The 22,146-nt window shown below is 38.6% G+C and overlaps 1 pseudogene; it reads right to left on the reverse strand.

The window, feature by feature from the left end:
• Positions 1 to 919: 919 nt before the first annotated feature.
• LOC106372707 lies at positions 920 to 12,818 on the reverse strand (annotated as a pseudogene).
• Positions 12,819 to 22,146: the final 9,328 nt, after the last annotated feature.

Genomic DNA, 22,146 nt, shown 5'->3' on the forward strand with positions numbered 1-22,146 from the left:
TCGATATTTCCCCTCTGGTCTCATGGGAAATATTGAGAACTCATGCTTCTTCCATGGCAAGGCCACTGTACTCAATGATCTCTTCTTCTCTGTAGTCCTCATCATACTCATCAAGTTCCATTGCGCTGATCTTCTTTTTTGAAGGTGTAGCAGTCTGAATTACGAAGCTAGGTTGGTAGTAATCATTCTCCCAACTGTTGATATATCCTTTTGGGAAGTCGTCTATCTCATTCACAGAATCACTATCGATCAGTGCTTCAAAAGCTTTGTCGATGCCGCTTCAGACTTCTCATTGAGCGACGGTGCAGGTTGAGTGTCCATCGATGCTTCATTATCCGATTCCACTTCAGCTCCATGGTCGCAGTAACAAACTGCAATGAATCATGGATCGTCTCCAATCTCCATGTATCTCGTCTGTTGCTTGACAACTCTCACTGGATGATAATAGACAGTAGGGTCTATGAGTGTCAGGCACAACTTGTTGGTCTGCATATCGCATACTGCTTCTACAGTAGCCATGAAGGCTCTCCCAAGTAATAAAGAAAATTCCAGTTGAGCTTGATGTCCATGACATGGAAGTCTACTGGAACTAGGGCATTACTAATATGCACCTCAAGGTTTCTGACGATTCCTCTTGAGTTACCCTAGGAGTACCTTTTACTCTCTCAGAGGTTCCGTTGTATTACTTAGGGATCAAATCCACAAGGAGCTAGGGCACAAAATAGATCCTAATCAGCAGTTAGGTAAATTATTAAAACATTAAATAAGCAAGCAAAGCGAACAAGGCAGTTGTTTAGTTGATTAGTTTGAGGTTTTTAAACAGTTATTAGAAAGCGCTAGCTCTAGGGTTTCTATTCAGGTAATCAGGATTATAGTGGTATAGAATACTTAGGTTGTCAATCCTAGAACTCGACTTCTTATGAGAAAATATTCCAGCTTTCGCTGTTGAATCAATCCTATTGACTAAGTCCAATATCTCAGTTGTCGCTTATTGATACGGAACGAACGTCGATAGATGGTATGGTAAGAACGTCGATCGATGTTCTCTTAAGCGTTAGCGAGTTGATCGAGAAGTTCACTAGTATTGTCTAAATCAGCTTTTGCTTGTTTCTAGCAATCCTAGCTCAAGGGAATTAATTCTGGTGCAGAACCTACTGTCATAGTTGTCCACAATCCTAAGCTCAAGGTTCTAGTTAGCTACTCTAGAACACATGCATTAACCACAATTCCTTTAATGATATTTGTCACCTTAGCAATTCTATATTTTGGGCTAATCTCTCATAACCTATTTGAACCCTAAATTTAACAAGTGAATTACTCAGACATGGGAAAGTAAATCGTAACAGAGAACTGAATAAATTTCATAAATATAATAGAGTTAGAAATAATGGAGTTCCAATACAAATATCTGAAAGGAGTCTTGCATCTTCTCTCTAAACTACTAAAAACTCTAAGTATTGTTTGCTGTGAAAAGTATGAAAGTATGAAAAGCGTGTGTTGCCTAGAACAATGGCAGAACACATAAATATTAGGTTAAAGTCAGCAAGGAGTATTTTTGTAAATGTGTTTTACTTGCGATTTAAGTCGGCTGGAAACCTAGTCGGATCTTACGCGCTTCGCTGTCGATCGACGGCACAGGATGTGCGTCGATCGATAGTTGTCTCTTAATGTCGACCTTCGGACTGGTTCAATGGTCAGCTACGCGCTTCCTTTAATTTTTTTTCTAAAATGCACCAATGGTCAGCTACGCGCTTCGGACAAATTAATACTCCGTGTCGAATTTATAATGTATAACTTGGTACAACTTAGGTAAACTTTGTTAATTGTGTTGTTGTTTTTGTAGCTTTTACCATTTGAGGCAATTTCAGTTTTGAGGAACCACTACCGTTAGAAGGTGGATGATCGAGAGGCTGGTTGTTCGTGGATTTGCAAGATGAAGTACAAAAAATAGGTGAAACCAAGGCTTTCACTATCAAAGGAATGGATGAGAAACTTGGCACAACAGTTTTAATCAGAGTATTAAAACCATAAAATATTAATGCTAGAAAATAAGCAGAGTCATGGTTTGATTAGTAAGTGTATCTGAAATTTTTATTGTTCTTTTATCTGTAGATAACCAAAGGATGGATTAATGTGATGATGTTTTAGATTAAGTAATTCGATTATATGTTATATAAATAGCATGTAATATTAATAATAGAGTTTTAAAGGGGTTCAAAACTTAATAGTAGATAAAAAAAAAAAGAGGCACATATATATTTTTAGTCACAACTTATTGAACAGGTCCCGCAAAAATATAGTATAGTAGAACTTAAATAGGATCTATACTACAATCCAAACTTACAAAACCATAAGTGAATAAAAATTACTGCTAAGACTTTTTCATTGTTGATTGCTTATAATATAATTTTATTTTGGTACCGTATAATTTATTTATCTATTTTATTAATTCATTGTCCATACTTGGCCTTGTACTCTCTCCATAGTTGATTCACGTCTTTCCCAAGCAAATCAACCAAGAAGCCGTCACTGTACCCATTCTTCATCTTCTTGTTCAGCTTCGCAATGAACCCATTTCTTATATTGTTACAGTCATCCAAGAACCTCATAGTGTGCTCCTATCATCTACTCAGCCATCTATGCTTCAAATCTTAGTGAAGAAAGAACAGACCTTTGGGTGGAGATTTTAAACCTCCATACATCCCTTGCGCTTGATTCGAAACTCTGGATGATAGGAGGTGATTTCAATCAGATACACCTTCCCTATGAGCACTCTGCGTTCAATCACCTCACTCACTCTTCGCAGATGTATCAGTTTAGAGATGCCCTTTCGCAGATGAGCGTCTTTGATCTGAGGTTCCAAGGCCCTGTCCATACTTGGACAAATAAGCGAGATATTGATCCAGTTGCAAAGAAACTAGACAGATTATTAATTAACAGTGAAGTTATTACTACCTTTCCCCATGCTACTGCTACGTTTTTACCCCCAGCCCCCTCTGATCATGCTCCCTGTCTTATCAACCTAGCCTTCCAACTACCAAAAGCCGGTACCCAGCCCTTTAAATTCCTAAACTACCTAACCAAACATCCGGGGTTCTTGGAGGTTGTTAGTGACGCTTGGTTTCAGGCCGGAAGTGTGTCTGCCAACCTAACCTCTCTGTGTTGGAAGCTGAAAAGCATTAAGAGAAGTTTAAAAATACTTAACCGAGAGAACTATTTCAATATTCAACAGAGAGTGAAAGAGACTTACAGTTTGTTACAACTTGTGCAGGTACAAGCTCTTATGGATCCAACACCTGAAACGTTTGCGGAGGAACAACAACTAAATCAGAAATGTCAGTTTCTAAGGCAGATTGAGGAATGTTACTTCAAGCAGAAGTCGAGAATGAACTGGCTACTAGAAGGTGATCTTAACACCACTTACTTTCATCAGGTTTGTCAAGCCAGAGCAAGCTTCAACGCCATTTGTTCATTCCTTCTTCTCACTGGCGCAATTATCGCAGACCCCTTGGAGATGAGCGCCCACGCTGTTGCTCATTTTAAGACAGTCCTAGAACCTGAGTGTATGCCTCAACTTTGGTTCACTTCACCTGACTGGTTCCAGAGTCTTTCGCCTTTTCAGTGTAGTCATCACCAGAGAGACATGATACTTTTGATGCCAACCCCGGAGGAGATTACCAAACTGATGTTTTCCTTGAACCCGAACAAAGCACCAGGACCAGATGGTCTTTCTTCTGATTTCTTCAAAGATGCTTGGTCTCTGGTTGGAAGCGAGTGTATCAGTTCGATCCAAGAATTCTTCAACTCTGGTTTCCTGCCAAAAACAAAAAACTCAACAATCCTCTCGCTTGTTCCTAAATTCACTGGAACCTCTCGTATTTCAAAGTTTGGACCTATATCCTGCCTCAATACAGTTTATAAGGTTATATCTAGATTGCTGGTGAGAAAAATCAAGCCTCTTCTTAAAGATCTAATCATGCCTAATCAAACAGCGTTTGTTGAGGGCAGGCTCCTAGTGGAAAACACGGTACTAACTAGTGAACTTGTGAATGGTTACCATAGAAACAAGGGGTCTAAGAAAATTACCGTCAAAGTAGACATAGCCAAAGCCTTTGATACACTATCATGGGATTTCCTCTTCACAGCACTTGAAAGCTTAAATTTGCCTCCAGCCTACACACGTCTCCTAAGAGCCTGCATCTACACGACATCATTTATGGTGGGTTACAATTGCACTGTCAATGGGTACTTTAAGGGGAAAAGAGGCTTGAGGCAAGGAGATCCACTGTCTCCTTACCTGTTTGTAATAGCTATGAATTACTTATCACTGATGTTAGACAAGGATGCAAGAACCGGAAGTTTATCTTACCATCATCGATGCAGGAAAACAAGATTGACTCATCTCTCCTTTGCGGATGACCTCCTGATCTTTATTGATGGACCTATCGAATCAGTGAAAAGAGTTATCCAAATCCTCCATGAGTTTGAAAGACGTTCAGGACTTGCGGTGAGCTTGCAAAAGTCGAGTTTCTTTGCATCGGGTCTTACTGATCCAGAAATCGCAGCAATACAAGCCTCTACTGGAATGCCTTGTGGGTCACTACCAATGAGGTACTTGGGCGTTCCTTTGAGTACCAAGAAGCTGAGCTTCCAGAACTGTGAGCCTTTACTGCAACAGATCAAAAAGCGGTTCTCATCTTGGTCTGTCAAAGCCCTCTCCTTTGCAGGACGCTTACTCCTGATAAAAACTGACATAGCTGGTGTTTCTACTTTCTGGTGCTCCACATTTATACTGCCTAAAGCCTGTATCAACAAGATAAACTCTTTATGTGGTCTGTTCTTATGGAAAGGTAGCAGTGAAGGTCATAATTCAGCTAGAGTGGGATGGTACACGGTAACACTTACCAAGGAGCAAGGAGGCCTGGGTGTAAAAGATCTTCACAGTTGGAATCTAGCCTGCATCTTAAAGCTCATCTGGTTGCTCTTCTTTCGACCTGATTCAGTTTGGGTGTGTTGGTTTAAGGAAGTTATCTTAAAGGGAGACTTAATCAACTATTGGACAATCAGAACAATTAATTCATTCTCATGGATGGTAAACAAGTTGATCAAATCAAGGGAGCTAGTTTACCCGATCCTTAGAAGGTGTATTGGCAATGGAGAGAGCACAAGCTTTTGGGTTGATAACTGGTCACTGTTTGGTAATCTCTATACTTTCTTAAATGCAAGATCCTCTAGACTCGGCATTCCACAAACAGCAACGATCGCGTCTCTCTACTGTAATGTTCAATGGCTCTTTCCCCCAGCGCGAACAGCCGATCAGCTAGCGTTACAGATTCACCTTACAACTGTAAACTTGGATGAGAGGGCCGACTACTATGAGTGGGAAATTGAGGGAACAGTTCGTAGTAAGTACAACATGGGGGAGATTTACACCTACCTAAAGGGTCTGAAACCTCTAGTTCCATGGGCAAAAGTTGTGTGGTTCTCTTACGGTATCCCTCGTCATTGTTTCCTAACTTGGCTTGTGTTGCTTGATCGTTGCCCTACAAGAGATAGATTGATTAGATGGGGAATTGAGGTTAACCATAATTGCTTACTTTGAAATGCTCTCCATGAGAGTAGGAACCATCTATACTTTGAATGCACTTACACTACTAGGATATGGCGAGAAATAGCAGGGAGATGCCAACTGCAACCCTCGACTAACTGGGAATCTACGCTTCTACAACTTCAGTCTCTAGGGAGTAAAAGGCATCTCAATCGCCTCACTCTCATTGCGGTACAAGCCACCATCTATTGGATCTGGAATGAGCGCAATGTTAGGCTCCACCAACACACCTTCAAAGCTACCGAAAAAATCATCTCCACCATTGATAAGCAGATCAGGAACCGTATACAGAGCGTCCGATCAAAGAACCCGAGAGCCTCCTCGGCTATGATGCAGTTATGGTTCCTCCGATCATAAGCTAAGGCGGAAAGACCAAAATAATCACGCCTCTTCTCACTACCGACAAGCGACTCTTTGCCTTTCCTCTTCATAATTCAACTGATGGGCCTAATGGTGTTGCAGCACACAATGGGGGTCGCACAATTGGTTATTTGAGGTTCAAATCAGATCAACCAAAGATGTCGCCGATCGGTCGATATGGTCTGAAATTAATTATGAAACCTGAAACCAAATGAAGAATGAATGAGATGCAGATTATGATATGAATAAAACAAGAATAATAAACTGAAATAAAGGATAGAAATGGCGGAATCAAGCTTCTGGATGTGTATCACTCTCATCTTGATCAGATGATGGATTGAAGTGGATTTGCGGATGAGGTTTTGATTGAATCTCTTAATCTGATGGAATGATGGGGCGATGTGATTTACTCTCTCAATCTGTGTACTGAGTTTATTTGATTTGCACAAATAAACTATACTCACGAAATCAATTGAAAAACAAAGAATCTCTCTTTGAATCCTAAAGACCGATATTTTATACAAAGAACAATCTTTGATAAAAACTGAATAACTTTTTATTAACTTGGTGATTGAGGGTGTTCTTTACAATGGGCGTGTATGATCTTATATAATGCTCATATACAAAGGTCATAGCGTTCTAAAAAGATAAGAAAGGAAACAAATCAAAGACAAAGAAAGAAATCGAAAAACTAGTCGTTGGAGCATTTATGGGATTTTGGCTCCAAGTGAGAAACTTGATTCTTCTTGAACCTGGACGGTTTTAATGGATAAGAGAGCTTCCTTGGGACCTTCTTGATGGTTTAGAATGTGCTGAGGTCGTGCATAAACTCAAAGAAAAAGAGCTGTTGGAGTTTGAATGCAAGAGCTTCCAAATAAGGCAAGTTGGAGTTAATGGGGATCCTCCTGATCCTATGTTGGTTGGTGCATGGTATGAACTTGTAGAACTCTTCTTAGCCGTGTATTATGTCTTCTGGATGGTTAAGATGATCTCCTGGTTTCAATAAATAGCTCTGGGTCGAACCAAGTTGAATTGGTTGAAGACTTTCCTTAAATGATGTCGGTTTGGCCAATTGATGCAAACCAGCCTGATCTTTTGGTTTGACTGGGATCCGCCTGATCCAGTGTGGCATGGTGCTTCCTAGGATGTTGAGTAGTGCCTCTGAATGACTTAGAAGGTCGCCTGGTTGCCATTCTTGAGGTTGGTTTGATGTGAACCCCGGATCTTCCAAATAAGGCAAGGGTAGAACTGGTTTGGCCGGTTTTAGAAAATTGATCATATCTTCCAATTTCCTTGACCATTTCTGGTGATCTTGGGCTCTCTGGAAATATGATAAATTCCTATTGACTTCTATGATCGGATTTGGTTCAGTATGCTTCTTCATTGGGCTTGAATCTCATTCTAAAGTCGGGTATTCGCAGATGGATGGGCTGAGAAACCTCTGTCTTGTAAAATTCATAACTTCTTGTTCCGTGAATATTTTGGCCCGATTCCAATTTTCCTGGACTCCCTCTATAGTGTAGATTCCATAAAATTATTTTCATGATTTAAACCCTTCTTTTTTGTAAGATATGGTATTTTTAGTGCATGTATGTCCTGGTTGGCTCCTTGGCTGGTTGAGTAGGGCTTTGGGTTGACCTCTGGTTCAGCTGATGATTTGATGGCTGCATCATACCCTCCCCCTTGAAAAATTTTCGACCTCGAAACTGGATAACCTGCACCAAGATAGAGCAAGTCAGATTTCATTCTCTTTTGAGAGTTTAGAACCTTACCTTGGTATAATTTCGGTTTGGTGATACATGGTGAATCTTGTGGCTCTTCTTTGAGAAGATGTGAAAGGATCACGCCTATGCTATGGTTAGGCCATTGAATATCTTCTGGAGTGGATGGTCCTTCAAAGTTTTGGTGGCCACGTTTCTGGTCTCCCTTGGAGTTGATTCTCTTTGCAAAAAGATTATCCAGTGGGATTTCTTTGAAGCTTTCTTCTTTGCAACCTGAAATAATCTCAACATTCTGGACAAGAAACAAGTGAATTATATCTGTCATGGAAATATTAAGAACATTCTGATCTAAAATGAATCTTACAATAGGTTTTGGAACTTGAACAATCCATTGTTCAGATTTTGATTTCCACTTGTGAGGTGATTCATGACTGAACTTATGGTCTTGTTCCTTCCTTGGAACTTCACTAAGCATGTAGCTTTTATTTTTACTCCCTGTACCAAGAACACACATGTCAGTACTAGTATCTCTAGGTGGTGTTAGACACTTACCTTGGTGGGATACTTTTATGACCGGTTTTGCTTCTTTAAGCAATATGGACAGCTTCGTGTCTTGAACCTTCTCCTGGTTCATCACTAGTGTGGCGACTGGTGACTCCTCTCCTTTGAATTCATGCTCTTTAATTCCTGTTACTACACCTTTTGACAAAGACAAGTGCATTACACAATAATTTGGAACCAATAAATCAAATTGAATAAAACTATCACTCTTCATAGATAAATCTGTTTTCTTTTCTAGTGATGTTTCTATCAATACTTGCTTGGTAGGACAAACTACAGCATAATGTCCTTTCTTATGACATCTATAACATGTCTGATATTTTAAATCCTCAGAGTTAGAAGACTTACATTGGCTTGATGGCTCTTCTTTCTTTGGGTTTAAAATCTCCTTGTCTCTTGGACTTAAATCATGGAAAACTTTTGATCTCAACAAGGATGTGGAGATCGTGTCTTCCTGGACCTCAAGACCTGTCTTAACATCCTTGGACAAAAACAAGTGACTCATACCAGTGGGAGATGATTTATAAACAAATTTATCAAGTATAGGACTTACCTTGGTTTTTTCTTGAAAAATCGGTTTATCTTTGTCTTGGCTGACAAAGTTCTTCTTCTCCATGGCCTTTGGCACCTCATAAGGCTGGTATTGATCATATAAAACCGTGGGCTTCTTGTTTGGCCAAATCTGGTCTTGATGGATTAAGCTTCTATGGCCTTGTTGTGGCCCCATTCTCTTTGCCTTTTTGGACACACCATTTGAAAATCTCCTTAGGTATTTTCTTCTGGTTTCTGGCGTGGGAAGTGTAGTAGCATACTTCCTGATCATGATCCATTTAAGATCTTCCCAGTTGGTGACAACCACTTCTGGACTTTTACCTTGTGCAGAATCTACTTTTTTCCACCATGAGAATGCCTTTCTGGAGAGTTGTTTGATGGCTTGTCTTAGCCTTTCATTATGTGGCACGCCATGGTATGAAAACCATTCATCCATGGTTCTTTCCCAATCAAGGTATTTATCTTTCCAAGTACTTCCTGAAAAAGAATAAATCTTAACATCATTAGTAGATTTAAAATCAAGATAAGAATGAGTTAAGTATTCATGAGAGCAAGATGTTTGATGTGGGGTGATCCATGAAGGATCGGTAGCTTGGGTTCAACATAGCCAGCCTCTGGTGCATCTCCAAATCTTCTTTCTCCATGTGGTGATGGTCGGCCTTGTGGCTTATTTCTTTCCCCCAACTGAGCAATCTTATCATTGAGCTTTTGTATAGCTACTAAGTGTTGGCTCAGTCTGGCCTCTAGAGTTAGGTTGTGTGCTTCTCCTTCCATTACTTCCGGAAAACTCTTTCAAAGATCAATTGAAGTATGGGGAAGTTCTGGTCGAACCAAAATAAAACAAATGTAGTAATAAAACTTAAACTAAACCGAGAAAATATACAATTATGAACCGAAATGAAATGAACTATGCAAAAAAATGATTTTTATTTTGGTTTTCTGGATGCAATCTCGAAATGAAACGATAAGGAGTGATATTAAACACAAATTAAAAGAAAATATGGAAAACAAATTAATGCTGATTTTTTTTTGAATTTTCTTAAGATGCAACAATTAAACTACAATATGCAAATGATATGAACTATGCTCTTAAATGTTTCTTTTTTTTTAATGCAAGCACGAAATGAAGATAATATAAAATGATAATAAACACTATGGAAAGAAATATGAAATGCAAAACCAACAATGATATTTTTTTTTTGAAAATTTTCTTTTCGGATGAAATGCAAGAACAGGAAATAGAAACAAAAATGTATGGTTGGACCTAAATGATATAAACTAAGATGCATGAATAATTTTTATTTTATTTTCTGAATGCAGATATCAAAATAATTAAACAAATATGGTATGCACGAAATTAATAAAATGGTATGACTTTTTATTTTTATTTTTAAAGCAAGAAACAACTATGTAAATGCAGATTTTTTTGTTTTGAAATGAATGCACAAAATCAAAAAATGGAAAGCGGAGCTGTGGAATGAATGCAAACACGTTTTTCTTTCTTTTTATAGATGAAATGAATCAAACTAGACAACAGGTGGTCTCCTATCTCAACTATTTATGGGTTTTCAATTTATGATGAACAAAGAACACAAAAATGCAAAAACAGTTTTTTTTTTATATAATGGAAAACAAATGCAAACAAGATGAATGATGGAAGGATAGAATGGATCTGATTCAGGAGCTTGAGCTCTGATACCAAATGTTGCAGCCCAGAATGGGGGTCGCACAATTGGTTATTTGTGGTTCAAATCAGATCAACCAAAGATGTGGCCAATTGGTCGATATGGTCTGAAATTAATTATGAAACCTGAAACCAAATGAAGAATGAATGAGATGCGGATTATGATATGAATAAAACAAGAATAATAAACTGAAAGAAAGGATAGAAATGGCGGAATCAAGCTGCTAAATATGTATCACTCTCAGCTTGATACATATTTGCGATGAAGTGGATTGAAGTGGATTTGCGGATGAGATTTTGATTGAATCTCTCAATCTGATGGAATGATGGGGCGATGTGATTGACTCTCTCAATCAGTGAACTGAGCTTATTTGATTTGTACAAATAAATTAGACTCACGAAATCAATAGAACAACAAAGAATCTCTCTTTGAATCCTAAAGACCGATATTTTATACAAAGAACAATCTTTGATAAAAACTGAATAACTTTTTATTAACTTGGTGATTGAGGGTGCTCTTTATAATGGACGTCTATGAGCTTATATAATTCTCAAATACAAAGGTCCTAACGTTCTAAAAAGATAAAAAAAGGAAACAAATCAAAGACAAAGCAAGAAATCGAAAAACTAGCCGTTGGAGCCTTTTATGGGATTTTGATGGATAAGAGAGCTTTCTTGGGACCTTCTTGATGGTTTGGAATGTGTTGAGGTCGTGCATAAACTCAAAGAAAAAGAGCTGTTGGAGTTTGAATGCAAGAGCTTCCAAATAAGGCAAGTTGGAGTTAATGGGGATCCTCCTGATCCTATGTTGGTTGGTGCATGGTATGAACTTGTAGAATTCCTCTTGGCCGTGTATGATGTCTTCTGGATGGTTAATATGTTCTCCTGGTTTTCATAAATAGCTCTGGGTTCGAACCAAGTTGAATAGTTTGAAGACTTTCCTTAAATGATGTCGGTTTGGCCAATTGATGCAAACCGGTTTGATCTTTTGGTTTGATTGGGATCCGCCTGATCCAGTGTGGCATGGTTTGATTAGGATGTTTTGGAGTGCCTCTGAATGACTTAGAAGGTCGCCTGGTTGCCATTTTTGAGGTTGGTTTGATGTGAACCCCAGATCTTCCAAATGAGGCAAGTGTAGAACTGGTTTGGCCGGTTTTGGGAAATTGATCATATCTTCCAATTTCCTTGACCATTTCTGGTGATCTTGGGCTCTCTGGGAATATGATAAACTCCTCTTGACTTCTATGATTGGATTTGGTTCAGGGTGCTTCTTCATTGGGATTGAATCTCCTTTTAAAGTCGGGTACTCGCAGATGGACGGGCTGAGAAACCTCTGTCTTGTAAAATTCATAACTTCTTGCTCCGTGAATATTTTGGCCCAATTCCAATTTTCATGGACTCCGTCTTGAGTGGAGAATCCATAAAAATTATTCTCGTGATTTACACCCTACTGGTTTGTTAGATATGACATTTTTAGTGCATGTATGTCCTGGTTGGCGCCTTGGCTGGTTGAGTAGGCTTTGGATTGACCTCTGGTTCAGCTGCAGATTTGATGGCTGCATCAAATGAGTTTCAAAAATATGGAATTTTTAGTGCACTTATGTCCTGTTAGGCGCCTTGGCTGGTTGAGTGGGGCTTTGGGTTGATCTCTGGTTCAGCTGCTGATTTGATGGCGCATCAAATGGGTTCCAATGATATGTGTCTCTTTTATCTATAACACTGGGTCTAGCTCATAATACTCTGGCCAAGGCCTGTAATGTTTTTCTCTTCTTTATTCCAAATTTAATATGAAAGCCAGTTTACAAAAAAAACAAAATTCATAGTGACGTCATAACCCTGGCCCCACCCACCTATCACCTTGACCGGGCCCCACCCAGTGACTGGCAGCATAACCCTCTTTCATTCTCACGTAGTCAGCTATCTCTTCGACGAGACCACTCGGAGCCTGGCCCGCACCGTTCCACTGCCAAGAGTGGACCACCTTATGATAAACCACGCCTGTAAATTCCCTTCTTACATCTCCCAAGACACCCAAGAGATATCCAGCGTTGAAGTGTATCTCGCCTTGCGAACTGTATGCCACGCCGTCTCCATTCTCCATGACCATTGAGATCTTTGGAGTAGACCTTCTGTCCGAAGGCTTGTTGGCTTGCTGGAACAAACGCCACGTGAAGGCTGTTGCAGCCCTTAGAGACTTAGTAGTGTAGTTTACATCGCCGATCTCCTTCCGAAATCTCCTTCCCCCGGCCGAGTCGCCAGTGTTGTCCACGACCGAGAAGTCAACTGCGTTGAACAGTAAGACCGCAAGCATCCAAGAGATTACAAGAAAGATTTTGTGTCATTTTTTTAAGTAGTTTACTACCTACTTTTATCGTCTAGATTGTATAGGAGATATATCATTAAGGGTTATTATTGTAATTAGTGAATACCTAATCTTTTATGTATTCTGTATAAATACTGTACTAATACCTATCAATAAGGTATTCAGCCTCCTTTCATACATGGTATCAGAGCGTATTACGATACCTTAAATTTTTTTTTCCGACGCTCTCTATTCTCATCTCCTCTTCTTCATCATCCTCTGTTTCTTCTCCTCTCTCTCCTATTCACCATGTCCAATGGCTCACCTACTTCATCACACAAGACGATACTCGTCTCCGGTACACGTACGTTGCTTAATGTGAACATGTCCAACGTCAAGAAGCTGACTTCTACCAACTACCTCATGTGGAATCGTCAAGTACGCTCTCTTCTTGATGGTTATGATCTAGCTGGTCATGTGGATGGATCTATGGCGATCTCATCACCAACACTCACAAATGATGGTCAAGTTACTGTCAACAATGAGTACTCAATCTGGAAGCGCCAAGATAAGCTTCTTTATAGTGCGCTACTTGGCACCATCACGGCCCCTGTCCAAGCGATTCTCGCTACAACCACCACTGCAGCCGATATCTGGCACACGATAGGTGCTACATATACGAAGCCAAGTCGAGGTCACATACTACAATTGCGTCAACAGCTCAAACCATGGACTAAGGGAACTAATTCCATAGATGATCACTTGGCTCTGCTTGAGAAGCCACTTGATCATGAAGACAAGATCGAGTTCATTCTCGAGGGACTCTCTGAGGATTACAAGATGGTGGTGGATCAGATCGCTGGCAGAGACACTACTCCCTCAGTTACGGAAATCCATGAGAATCTCATTCAACACGAGCTCAAGCTTTTGCGAAGACTGAGATCATCCCGTCAGTACCGGTTACGGCTAATGTTGCAATCTCTCGTGGCCACAACAATAACACACGTGGTCATGGCCGATCCAACAGGGGTTCTCACAACGGCGCCGGCAACTGGAACAATCGCAGGAAAACCTACAACAATCAAGGCTATACACCACGACCATACCAGGGAAGGTGTCAAATCTGTGGTATACATGGTCATAGTGCTTGTACCTGCTCTCAGCTCCAGCTTCATGGAACCGCAGGAAGCTCGAACCAGTCATCAGTGTCTTCGTATGCTCCATGGCAACCTCGTGCTCACATGGCCTCTGCTGCAACGTACAACCCCAACAACTGGCTTCTAGACAGCGGAGCCACTCATCACCTCACGACAGACCTCAACAACCCCGCTCTTCATCAACCTTACACTGGTGGAGAAGAGGTCACAATCGCCGATGGTACTGGTTTGCCTATAACACATACTGGTTCTGCACTTCTTCCTACTCCTCATCGTTATCTTATGCTGAGAGATGTGCTATATGTCCCGGATGTTAAGAGAAATCTTATATTGGTTTATAAAATGTGCAATACTAATGGAGTTTCAATTGAATTCTTTCCTGCACACTTTCAGGTGAAGGATCTCAGCACGGAGGACCAGTTGCTCCAAGGCAGAACTAAGAATGAAATGTATGAGTGGCCGGTTCAGTTGTCTTCTCCAATGTCCTTATTTGCTTCACCAAATCAGAAACCAGATCTTCTCTCCTGGCACGCTCGCCTTGGACACTCGGCGTTACCAGTTCTGAAGTCTGTTGTTTTGAAATTTTCTTTACCAGTCTCGTTGTTTTCTACAAATGATTTGTTCTGTTCGGATTGTTTAATCAATAAATGCCATAAGATGTCGTTTTATTCAAACATAATTGCATCTTCTCATCCTCTCGAGTACTTGTACACGGATGTGTGGTCTTTTCCGGTTGTGTCAATTGATGGCTACAAGTATTGCCTTGTCATTGTTGATCTATACACACGCTATACGTGGTTGTATCCGCTAAATCTTAAGTCGCAAGTTATTGACACCTTCATCAGATTTAAAGCTTTGGTGGAAAACAAATTCAAGCAAAAGATTGGCACTTTGTACTCGGATAATGGAGGTGAGTTTATTGCTCTACGCCAGCTCCTTGCGACTCACGGCATCACTCACCTAACGACACCTTCACACACTCCTGAGCTGAATGGAATCTCTGAACGGAAACACAGACGTGTTGTCGAGACTGGTCTCAAACTTCTTGGGCAAGCGTTGATGCCCACTACATACTGAAGTTATGCGTTTACTGCGGCTGTTTACCTCATTAACAGGATGCTCACACCGATGCTTGGCAATGAGTCTCCTTATGCGAAGCTGTTTGGTCAATTTCCGAACTATCAGAAGCTGCGTGTCTTTGGATCAGAATGCTTTCCCTGGCTCAGACCCTATACTAAGCATAAGCTTGAACCACGCTTTGCATCCTGTGTGTTCATTGGTTACTTCTTGACGCAAAGTGTGTATCTCTGCCTTCATCGAGACTCCGGTCGCATATACACCTCACGCCATGTGGTTTTCAACGAGAAGAGGTTTCCTGTTACGTCTTCTGCAACACAGACAACTACGGCTCCGGAAACGCAAACAAGCTTTGGTGAAACGACATTGGTACCGCTCCGGCCACTCAACGCAACGTCTCCCCCGTGCTCTGTTCCTCACCGACGAAGCCCACAAGCATCATCATCTCCACCTGCATCTCTGTCTCCAGCTTCCCCACAGCAAGATTCGATTGCTCAAGTGTTTGAGCCACAACCTGAGCCTCAGCCCCAACCGTCCTCAAGTACAACTCCTATCGCAAATACTGAGCCAATCCCAAGCCCAACCGCAACCTCCTCAAACCCGTCCTCATCATCACCCCCTCCTTCACCTTCGCCACCACCCGCTCCGGCTCCACCTGAGCCACAAAACCCGAACCATCATCCTATGAAAACTCGTTCGAAAAACAATATCTCCAAGCCTAAAACCAAAACCTCTTTTCTAGCCTCTGTCGCAAAACTTAAACCAAAGATACCCAAAACCGTGGCTGAAGCACTAAAGGATCCCAGATGGAGACAAGCGATGGTTGACGAGATAAATGCTCAGCTCCGCAATGGGACTTCTGAACTTGTTCCATCAGAACAGTATCAGAACGTCGTCGGCTGTAAGTGGGTTTTCACAATAAAATATAAGGCTAACGGTGAGATTGACAGGTATAAGGCCCGGCTTGTGGCGAAGGGATTCCATCAGAAACATGGTTATGATTTCACAGAGACATTTAGTCCAGTTATCAAGCCCACAATGGTGAGATCTGTGTTACATGTTGCGGTCACAAAGGGCTAGATCCTTCGTCAACTTGACGTCAATAACCCTTTCCTTCAAGGAACGTTGGAAGAGGAGGTACATGTCACACAACCACCTGGTTTCGTGGATCAGAATCGACCACACTATGTGTGTCGCCTAAAGAAGGCCCTCTATGGGCTCAAGCAGGCGCCCCGGGCGGTATCGAGAACTACGGTCTTATCTTCTCACGCAAGGGTTCTTTAACTCCAAGGCTGATACCTCACTCTTCACCTTCCATCGTGCGTCTGATACTATTTATCTCCTTGTCTACGTTGATGATATGGTCATCACTAGCAACAACAATAAGCTGATTGATCAGTTCATAGCGACTATCTCATCACGGTTCTCTCTAAAAGACCTTGGTGAGTTGAGTTATTTTCTGGGTACAGAGGCAACTCGGATCTCCAAGGGCCTGCATTTGATGCAAAAGAAGTATGTCATAGACCTCCTAACACGTACAAACATGATGGATGCGCGACCGGTCTCCATGCCAATGGCTCCAACGCCTAAACTTTCTCTCACCTCCGGCACTCCCATGGACAATCCTAGCGAATATCGAGCAGTCCTAGGCAGTCTGCAGTACCTTGCGCTTACCCGGCCTGATATTGCATTCCCGGTAAATCTTCTTTCTCAATTATATGCAGCGACCGACGGACTTCCACTGGCAAGCTGTCAAGCGAATCCTACGGTACCTCGCCGGGACCTCTGCTCATGGCATTCTTCTTCGAGCTGACACGCCTCTGAAGCTTCACGCCTACACCGATGCTGATTGGGCAGGTGACGCAGATGATTACTGCTCCACGAATGCATACATAGTCTATCTTGGTGGCAATCCTATTTCCTGGAGCTCCAAGAAACAAACCGTCGTCGCTAGGTCCTCCACGGAAGCGGAATATCGAGCTGTTGCTAATGCAGCTTCTGAGGTACTCTGGGTATGTTCTCTGTTTACAGACTTGCGCATACCCCTACCCGAAATGCTAGTACTATATTGTGATAATGTTGGTGTAACCTACCTCGCTGCGAATCCTGTTTTCCATTCACGAATGAAGCATATAGCACTCGACTTTCACTTCATCAGACATCATGTTCAGGCTAGGGCACTACGGGTTTCTCACCTCTCCATGAAAGATCAACTCGCAGATGCTCTAACGAAACCACTTCCTAGACCTCGGTTTCTTGAACTTATGAGCAAGATTGGAGTCACTCACGTCCCTCCATCTTGAGGGGGCGTATAGGAGATATATCATTAAGGGTTATTATTGTAATTAGTGAATACCTAATCCCTTATGTATTCTGTATAAATACTGTACTTATCAATAAAGTATTCAGCCTCCTTTCATACGGATCGTATCTTGGGACATTGTTCTGTTTATATTTAGAAGTATCATTATATTGATGAAAGAGATCGAGACTTTTTTTTTGTGAAAGGGTTTAGAGATCGTGACTTTTTTTTTTATATAAGTTTAGAGATCGAGACTTTCGTCAATGAAAGACAATTTCTTTCGCAATGTCCCACTATCGTGAGTTTGGTATCTTTACACATTTTAATGCCGGTCTGGAAGAGGAACAAATTTTAAATGAAGTAATGTTGAACTTTGGTTATTATAATGTTGGTGCTAACTATGTAGAAATTTAAGTCATTTCCCACTTTAAGATGGGTATGTAAATGATTAACTAACATAACATGATATCTTTTATTATTATTTTTTGCTAAAACATAACATGATATCTTTTACAAATATGAAATTTTGTATAGTGATTCTTTGCTAAAATGACATAATTCTTTGCTAAAATTATTAATAGCGAGACCAAGATGCACCCAAAAAAAACTAATCGTATCATCACTCTATTACTTACTTAAGAATATCTCTAACAAACCCACTCATTTTTTATGGGATCCACCTTTAAAATAAAGAGATGAAAGGGTGGTTCTCCTATGGTGGTCTTCAAATTTTTTCTCTTGAAAGTTTATATTTTACACTTTAGTCTTCAATTTTATCAATAGTTAATTTTAATCATTCAATTTTAATAAATAAACAATAAGCACATATTAATATATGGTATTGACACAATTAGTAAACAAATTTAATTATAACATCAAATTACTTATAATAAAAATAAAAAACATAAAAACATAAAATTACATATAATAATAAAACACAAACAATTCAAATTACAAAATATATAAATAAAATACAAAACTAATCAATGCGATTATTTCTGTAATGCTCTCATATATGTTCAACAGTGCCAGTCCGTAGTTCTATGGTGTCTAAAGCGCAATAGAAATATCATGACTCCAAACAAAAAAAAAAAAATTTAATTGGTTTTTTAATCTGAACAAAAATCTCAAAATATTCTTTTAATGCTGAAATTTCATCAAGAACCCTAATAGATTGATCTACTATAGTGATAAAATGATGACTCTAAAACGTTTATATGCATTTAACCTGAGGTTACTTGAGAATACCAGTTTCAGATTATACCACTTTGTCTTGTATCTACTACTGTAATTGAAAACAGAGAAATGCATAAACTGGTAAATACAACCTAAGATAACAATCCCTTTGAATTTAGTTTAGTTTGTAATTTTTTCTGAATCCTTCGGTTGTAGATAGGAGAGAGTGGGAGATGAATATTAACAAGATGTTTCATGTTTGTTCTTAGCTTTAGAAATACTGACAAAAATAATTTTTTACCTGTTTGTAACCATGAAGAATGAAAGAGGAGGAAAGATGATTTTTTTTGGTAAATCAACTGACATCGATTTGGAAAAGAAAATTAGTTGATTTGTTCTATTTTAGATCAAAATCATTTAACATACAATATACAAAAATGTATACTAAGGGTCCAAATGGTGACATAAGGAATTAATGGGAATAGTCAATTCCTATTCATTCCTTAAAAATTACACCATTTATGAGAAATTTCCGCGGTTGATTCCTTGTCATTCCTTGAATTTTATGGAACTATAGAAGAAAAACATTTCTTATCAAAATTGATATAGAACAAAAGGAATAAATATTCATTTTGATTCCTTTTATTTTGTTCCTCTTCGTTTCTTTCCTACTCATTCCTATTCCTATTTTAATGGTCACCAGTTAGAGCCTAACATTGGTAAAAAAAGGAATCAAAATCGATCAGATTCATTTAATTATTATCAAAAAGAAAACAAAAAAGAAAGAAATAAACTGAAGACATAGATTTCGAACCGGGGGCATGAGACCAATAGAAGAGCACAAGCCATTGGACCTAAGAGAACTTTTAAAGTTTGGTACCCCTAGAAAATACATATTTTGGCGCCTAAAACTCTGACTTTAGGGGCTTTAGGCCAAGTCAGGGCTTTAGGCCAAGGCCTGATGCTTAATCAATGTGTTTTAAGTGATAAATGAGCTTCCTTATTTTTTTATCCGAAAATTACGTGCTAAAATTTGTTTAAAATGTGTATCTTCGTTTATGGCCATTTCAAAGTTTATTGGCGGCGCCGGTCTTGCATCTCGAATCGGTGCGTTGATATCTCGTTCATATTCAGTTATCTCGAATGGGTGCGTTGATACATGAAGTCATTATATCATGGAATACTTCTTTATTAATATTATTATATATTGGTATATAATATCTATTGATATATTATTATTATTATTTAAAAATAATGTTATAAGACCATAGTTATAATATTTAAGTACCAATATAATTATAATACTAAAATGCAGCATAAAAAATATTAAGTACACAATCATTAAACATATATAAATAGAAAGAATAGAGTAAAAAGTAAATAGTGTTTTAAGAAGGTGAGTAGTGTACCTTCATATTGGAGGTTTATTATTTACCCTCTTAAAATTTGAAGGGGTGAAGGGTTGTTGGAGTGCAAAAGCCTTCAAAAATGATGGGATAAAAAACGTTGGAAATGCTCTAACTGCGACTGACTAGAAACTTTAGTTGGAAGTAACAACTATAAAGTATGAGACTTAAGAATGGAATTTTCAAACAGAGAATATATAAAACAATAGCACAGTTTGAAGTCTTATTTGTGTCCCAATGAAAAATGTGAGTACCGGTAACGTTGAATTATGAATATGAACGGACAATGGACCACAGAGACTTCAACTTCGTTACTAGCTTATTGAACAAAAAAAGGAGTTTATAGGTGATTCGCTTCGAATTATAGTTATTTAGTTTAAAACTTTACTTTTTTTTTTATATTTTTGATGTTTTTAGTTTTGTTTGTAAACATGTTTTTTGACAGTATACAATTTTAGTTATTATCATTTTTTCTGTTAAGTTTTCTTTTGTTTAATTGAAAAATATCTTCATTCTCATTTTAGTATTCTCCATACCATTTTTTTTCCTATGAAGTATTTAAAATAGGACTATTGTATCTACATAATGATCTTTTTTTAGATGTGAGAATATTTAAGGTTTTTGATTGTTTTATTTCTATCTGATATAGTTTCCAGTCTCATTGCTTCCTTTTCATGTGGTTTAATACTTTGTATGTCATTCCTAAGACCATTTACAATGGACTAGTTGAATGCCTTATTCAACAGTTGAATGTCTTATTCAACAGTTGAATCCATTTAATGGGGGTGCTGAAAAACCAAAAAGTGGTCATAGATGTTGAATGTTTTTAACATATTGAAAACTATAAAAGAGGTCCACAATTGTGATATGTCACATTCTTATTGGTAATTGAAATTGTTGGATTTATTCTACATTCTAAATTTTTTATATCAATTATTCTATAAGAAAATAATTTATTGACTTAAATATTTTATATCAATTTTCATTAATTTGTTATTTATAAATAGAAAAAAAAATTCATTTGATTTGGGCATATAATTTTATTACAATTTTAACTATTTTTAAGAAATATTTGTTTTATATCTTTACATATGTTTTTAATAACTCACATTTATTTTAGAATATTTAATTTTTACTTATTAACTATTTAGTATAATTATAAAAAATTCATAATTAATTATTTATTTTTAATAAACATTGGTGAAATAAAATAGATGGATGTAATGTTGGCTTTAGAAAAAACTAAAAAAATCATTATAAATATAAGATTTAAATTTATATTGAATAATTAGGTGGAATAAAGAAGATGGATATATTGTTGGCTTTCCAATCCATTCCCTTAGATAATATCCCTTAGCTATGAGTCTTGCTTTGAACCTTTGCTTTTCTACTCCAGAATCCCAACCTCCATTTTACAATACCCACTCGCAGCCAATTATTCTTTGTTTTTCAGGCTTATCAACAATATCCCAAGTGCAGTTTTTATTTAGTGATGTAATTTCCTCATTTGCTTGATTCCATAACTCACAGTTTGCATTGCTTCTGAACTCATTGTTTGCATTTCTTATGAATAACTTATTGGCTCTATAAATCCACCATCCTCTGTCAGGTTTGTATGAAAAACCTACGTCTCCTAAGTCCTAACTTAGTGAATCCCTTTGGTGGTTTTGTTGTTCTTCTTTTCCTATATCTTGCCAAATAATAATCCTCAAGACTTGGAGGCAAATAGTTTTCTTCTGAATCTTTTGTTTTTTTAGTTTGAATCAACCTTGGCCTAAGGCTGATAGGTCTGGTCCTCTAATCCTCTGATCATTACCTCCACATTGATCTGATGTGATCACTTCTTTAGTTTCAATGTGTATTTTTATCCTGAGATGTCAGCTTCATGCGATAATGGTTATGTGTTTTTTAATTTTCTTGTAACTAAACTTTGATCATTTCTTCTTCATTGAACACAACATCTTTAATGATAACTGTTGGAGACGGGCTTCGCCGCTCAACAAATCATATTAAACAATAAATTTGGCTTATTAAAAGAATAGAAAATCACTAAGATAAAGGAAGTCGGCTAAAAAACCCTAGACTTCATCCCTATATAAATAAAGAGGCACCTTACCTAAGGAAGAAAGGGCGTTCAGAGTCATCTAAAAATCTCGCCTAGGACACACACACAGAGAACCAGACAGAGATACATACATCTAAGCAGACATGCCATCTAGGCACATGGACTCTCTTCACAA

The sequence above is a fragment of the Brassica napus genome, chromosome C7, assembly GCF_020379485.1.
Source record: "Brassica napus cultivar Da-Ae chromosome C7, Da-Ae, whole genome shotgun sequence".
NCBI classification, from domain to species: Eukaryota; Viridiplantae; Streptophyta; class Magnoliopsida; order Brassicales; family Brassicaceae; genus Brassica; species Brassica napus.